A 6,065-nucleotide genomic window follows, 5' to 3' on the forward strand; every position below is an offset into this window, starting at 1 on the left:
TGGGTTCCTGCAGGAGTTTCTACTTTGGATGGGAGTGTGAGTCTTGCTGCTGGTGGGTGTTTGCTGCTATTGTTGCGAATCCTGCAGCTATTCCTGCTGCTGATGGTGGAGGAAGTCCTGCATACGGTACTTTTTTATTGGTGGGAATCCTAAAGATGATCCTGTTACAGGTGAGGATCCTGCAGGCGTTTCTGATATCGGTGGAAGTATCAATAGTGTTCCTGCTATATATGGGCAGTCCTGCTGGTATTCCTACTTCTAATGGGAGTCCTGCAGGTGCTCCTGTTGCTGACGGAGGTCTTGCAGTAGTGTTTACCTCTGATGGGGGTACTGTAGGTGCCTTTGCTACTTGTAGGCGTCTTGGAGGAGTGTATGCTACTGTATGGATTCCCACAAGTGGCTTGCAGCGCTTGTAGTACTCGCATCAGCAGAAACACCTACATAACTTTCATCAGTAGCAGTAACAAGTGTTATCCTCTCATCAAAAGCAGGAACACCAGCAAGACTATCAACGGCAGCACGGAACACCTGCAGGACTCCTACAAGTGCCTCTGCACTTGGTAGGACTCTCTTCTGTATCGGAAACGCCTGCAGGATTTTCACTGGTGACAGGAACACCTTCATGGTTTCCACCAATAGAAGGAACGCCTGTAGGATTCTTATCCAGTCGTAAAATCACATGGAGCACCTTGAGGATCCTTTTGTGTTAGGAGCATCTACAGGACCTCTCTCAGTAGTAGCAACGCTTGCAGGACTTTTCCCAGTAGCAGGAACATCTGCAGGCTTTCCACTGATATCAGGAATACCTGTAGGTCTCCCACTACTAATAGGATCACCTTCAGAGTTTCTATCAGTAGCAGCAAGGAATACTGCAGGACTCTCATCAATAGCAAGAGCATCTGCAGGACCCTTTAGTGTTAGGAATACCTGCAGGACTACTACTGGTAGCAACACTACCTGTTGGACTTCGTTCCAGCAGCAGGATCACTTCCAGGACTTATACCACAAGTGGGAACACCTGTAGGACACTATCCAGTAGTAGGACCACCTGCAGGACTTAAAACAGTGACGTTTTACAGTGGAGAGCAAGGCATGCATGAAGGTCTGAATGAAAGAGAGCAAGTCGTTCCCCATGAAGGTTATTTGCTTCAAGGAGCTGTGATGTAATCGTGGTTCTTTACTCTGTCTATGGACGGGGTGGTGAGGAAGTCGGATACAACGGTCATAGATTGATGTTGAAGGGTCGGGGGATCACAGTATTTCGAGGACATGAGAGGTATGGAAGGGAAATCACTTGCTATTTGCTGATGACGCGGATCCGATGCAAAGTTCCGGAGAAAAATTGTAGAAGTTGGCTACTTTTCTGTGCGTCACAGTCACCCACTCTACGTGAACAGAGTCCGAACGCGCGAATAAGAACCAGATGGTAGGAATTTTTGCTTTTTCTGGGAACGCAATTGAAGGGAGACGTATGGGTGAGTTTAGAGGCAAGTCGTGTGATGCAGATGTCATGTAATGCTTAGGCAAATTATGCATGGGTTGGTTGGTCATGGAAGGGGCGGTAATGATTTAGCATACTATGAGATTTCGTGAGAGGCTGGTAGGAGTCCAACAGGTAACCTTGCTACTTATTAGGATCCCTGCAGGTGTTCCTGCTAGTGTTGAAGGTCATGCCTATGATCCTATTAATGGTGGGAGTCCAACAGGTGACCTTTCTTCTTGCTGGGGATTCCTGCAGGCGTCCCTCCTGATGATGAGTCCTGAAGGTGTTCCTGCTACTGGTGGGAGTCCTGCAGATGTTATTGTTAGGAGTTCTGCAGGTGTTCCTGCTGCTGATGCTATTCCTGCTGACATTCATGCTTCTTCTAATGGGAGTCCTGCAGATGTTCTATCTACCGATTGGAGTTCTACTGGTGTTGCTGGTTCTGGCGTGAGTCCTGTAGGTGTTCTTCCTGATAACTGGGTTCCTGCAGGAGTTCCTACTTTTGATGGGAGTGTGAGAGTCTTGCTGCTGGTGGGTGTCTTCTGCTATTGTTGCGAATCCTGCAGCTATTCCTGCTGATGGTGGAGGAAGTCCTGCATACGGTCCTTTTTTATTAGTGGGAATCCTAAAGATGATCCTGTTACTGGTGAGGATCCTGCAGGCGTTTCTGATATCGGTGGAAGTATCAATAGTGTTCCTGCTATATATGGGCAGTCCTGCTGGTATTCCTACTTCTAATGGGAGTCCTGCAGGTGCTCCTGTTGCTGATGGAGGTCTTGCAGTTGTGTTTACTTCTGATGGGTGTACTGTAGGTGTCTTTGCTACTTGTAGGCGTCTTGGAGGAGTGTATACTACTGTATGGATTCCCACAAGTAGCTGCAGCACTTGTAGGACCTGCAAGAGCGGAAACACCTGCATAACTTTCATTAGTAGCAGTAACACATGCTATCCTCTCATTAGTAGCAGTAACACATGCTATCCTCTCATCAAAAGCAGGAACACCAGCAAGACTATCACCGGCAACATGAAACACCTGCAGGACTCCTACCAAGTGCAGAGACACTTGTGGGACTCTCATCTGTATCGGAAACACCTGCAGGATTTTCACTGTTGGCAGGAACACCTTTAGGGTTTCCATCAATAGAAGGAACGCCTGTAGGATTCTTATCCAGTCGTAAAATCACATAAAGGAGCACCTGGAGGACTCTTTTGTGTTAATAACAGCTACAGGACTTCTCTCAGTAGCAGCAACGCCTGCAGGACTTTCCCCAGTAGCAGAAACACTTGCAGGATTTCCACTGATATCAGGAATACCTGTAGGTCTCCCACTACTAATAGGATCACCTTCAGAGTTTCTATCAGCAGCAGCAAGGACAACTGCAGGACTCTCATCAATAGCAAGAGCATCTGCAAGACCCTTTAGTATTAAAAATACCTGCAGGACTACTCCTGGTAGCAACACTACCTGATGGACTTCGTTCCAGCAGCAGGATCACTTCCAGGACTTTTACCACGAGTGGGAACACCTGTAGGACACTATCCAGTAGTAGGACCACCTGCAGGACTTAAAACAGTGACGTTCTACAGTGGAGAGCAAGGCATGCATGAAGGTCTGAATGAAAGAGAGCAAGTCGTTCCCCATGAAGGTTATTTGCTTCAAGGAGCTGTGATATAATCGTGGTTCTTTACTCTGTCTATGGACGGGTTGGTGAGGAAGTCTGATACAAGGGTCATAGACTGATGTTGAAGGGTCGGGGGATTACAGTATTTCGAGGACATGAGAGGTATGGAAGGGAAATCACTTGTTATTTGCTGATGACGCGGATCCGATGCCAGGTTCTGGAGAAAAATTGTAGAAGTTGGCGACTTTTCTGCGCGTTAGTCACCCGCTCTACGTGAACATAGTCCGAACGCGTGAATCCGACCCAGCGGGTAGGGATTTTTGTTTTTTCTGGGAACGCAATTGAAGGGAGACGTATGGGTGAGGTTAGAGGCAAGTCGTGTGATGCAGATGTCATGTACTGCTTAGGCAAGTTATGCATGTGTTGGTTGGTCATGGAAGGGGTGGTAAGGATTTAGCATACTATGAGATTTCGTGAGAGGCTGGTAGGAGTCCAACAGGTGACCTTGCTACTTTTTAGGATCATTGCAGGTGTTCCTGCTAGTGTTGAAGGTCATGCCTATGATCCTATTAATGGTGGGAGTCCAACAGGTGACCTTGCTAATTGCTGGGGATTCCTGCAGGCGTCCCTCCTGATGATGAGTCCTGAAGGTGTTCCTGCTACTGGTGGGAGTCCTGCAGATGTTATTGTTAGGAGTTCTGCAGGTGTTCCTGCTGCTGATGCTAGTCCTTGCAGACATTCCTGCTTCTGGTGGGAGTCCTGTAGGTGATTCTGCTGCTGGTGGGAGTCCTGCAGATGTTATTGTTAGTGTAATCCTGCTGTTGACTCTAATCCGGGAGACATTCCTGCTTCTGGTGGGAGTCCTGCAGGTGATTCTGCTGCTGGTGGGAGTCCTGCAGATGTTGTATCTGAGTGGAATCCTGTTGGTGTTGCTGGTTCTGGCGGGAGACCTGTAGGTGTTCTTCCTGATAACTGGGTTCCTGCAGGAGTTTCTACTTTGGATGGGAGTGTGAGTCTTGCTGCTGGTGGGTGTTTGCTGCTATTGTTGCGAATCCTGCAGCTATTCCTGCTGCTGATGGTGGAGGAAGTCCTGCATACGGTACTTTTTTATTGGTGGGAATCCTAAAGATGATCCTGTTACAGGTGAGGATCCTGCAGGCGTTTCTGATATCGGTGGAAGTATCAATAGTGTTCCTGCTATATATGGGCAGTCCTGCTGGTATTCCTACTTCTAATGGGAGTCCTGCAGGTGCTCCTGTTGCTGATGGAGGTCTTACAGTAGTGTTTACCTCTGATGGGGGTACTGTAGGTGCCTTTGCTACTTGTAGGCGTCTTGGAGGAGTGTATGCTACTGTATGGATTCCCACAAGTGGCTTGCAGCGCTTGTAGTACTCGCATCAGCAGAAACACCTACATAACTTTCATCAGTAGCAGTAACAAGTGTTATCCTCTCATCAAAAGCAGGAACACCAGCAAGACTATCAACGGCAGCACGGAACACCTGCAGGACTCCTACAAGTGCCTCTGCACTTGGTAGGACTCTCTTCTGTATCGGAAACGCCTGCAGGATTTTCACTGGTGACAGGAACACCTTCATGGTTTCCACCAATAGAAGGAACGCCTGTAGGATTCTTATCCAGTCGTAAAATCACATGGAGCACCTTGAGGATCCTTTTGTGTTAGGAGCATCTACAGGACCTCTCTCAGTAGTAGCAACGCTTGCAGGACTTTTCCCAGTAGCAGGAACATCTGCAGGATTTCCACTGATATCAGGAACACCTGTAGGTCTCCCACTACTAATAGGATCACCTTCAGAGTTTCTATCAGTACCAGCAAGGACAACTGCAGGACTCTCATCAATAGCAAGAGCATCTGCAGGACCCTTTAGTGTTAGGAATACCTGCAGGACTCCTCCTGGTAGCAACACTACCTGTTGGACTTCGTTCCAGCAGCAGGATCACTTCCAGGATTTTTACCGCTAGTGGGAACACCTGTAGGACTCTATCCAGTAGTAGGACCACCTGCAGGACTTAAAACAGTGACGTTTTACACTGGAGAGCAAGGCATCCATGAAGGTCTGAATGAAGGAGAGCGAGTGGTTCTCCATGAAGGTGATTTTCTTCAAGGAGCTGTGATGTAATCGTGGTTCTTTACTCTGTCTATGGACGGGGTGGTGAGGAAGTCGGATACAACGGTCATAGATTGATGTTGAAGGGTCGGGGGATTACAGTATTTCGAGGACATGAGAGGTATGGAAGGGAAATCACTTGCTATTTGCTGATGACGCGGATCCGATGCAAAGTTCCGGAGAAAAATTGTAGAAGTTGGCTACTTTTCTGTGCGTCACAGTCACCCACTCTACGTGAACAGAGTCCGAACGCGCGAATAAGAACCAGATGGTAGGAATTTTTGCTATTTCTGGGAACGCAATTGAAGGGAGAGGTATGGGTGAGTTTAGAGGCAAGTTGTGTGCTGCAGATGTCATGTAATGCTTAGGCAAATTATGCATGGGTTGGTTGGTCATGGAAGGGGCGGTAATGATTTAGCATACTATGAGATTTCGTGAGAGGCTGGTAGGAGTCCAACAGGTAACCTTGCTACTTATTAGGATCCCTGCAGGTGTTCCTGCTAGTGTTGAAGGTCATGCCTATGATCCTATTAATGGTGGGAGTCCAACAGGTGACCTTTCTTCTTGCTGGGGATTCCTGCAGGCGTCCCTCCTGATGATGAGTCCTGAAGGTGTTCCTGCTACTGGTGGGAGTCCTGCAGATGTTATTGTTAGGAGTTCTGCAGGTGTTCCTGCTGCTGATGCTATTCCTGCAGACATTCATGCTTCTTCTAATGGGAGTCCTGCAGATGTTCTATCTACCGATTGGAGTCCTACTGGTGTTGCTGGTTCTGGCGTGAGTCCTGTAGGTGTTCTTCCTGATAACTGGGTTCCTGCAGGAGTTCCTACTTTT

This window comes from Panulirus ornatus, chromosome 68 (assembly GCF_036320965.1).
Source record: "Panulirus ornatus isolate Po-2019 chromosome 68, ASM3632096v1, whole genome shotgun sequence".
In the NCBI taxonomy this organism is placed as follows: Eukaryota; Metazoa; Arthropoda; class Malacostraca; order Decapoda; family Palinuridae; genus Panulirus; species Panulirus ornatus.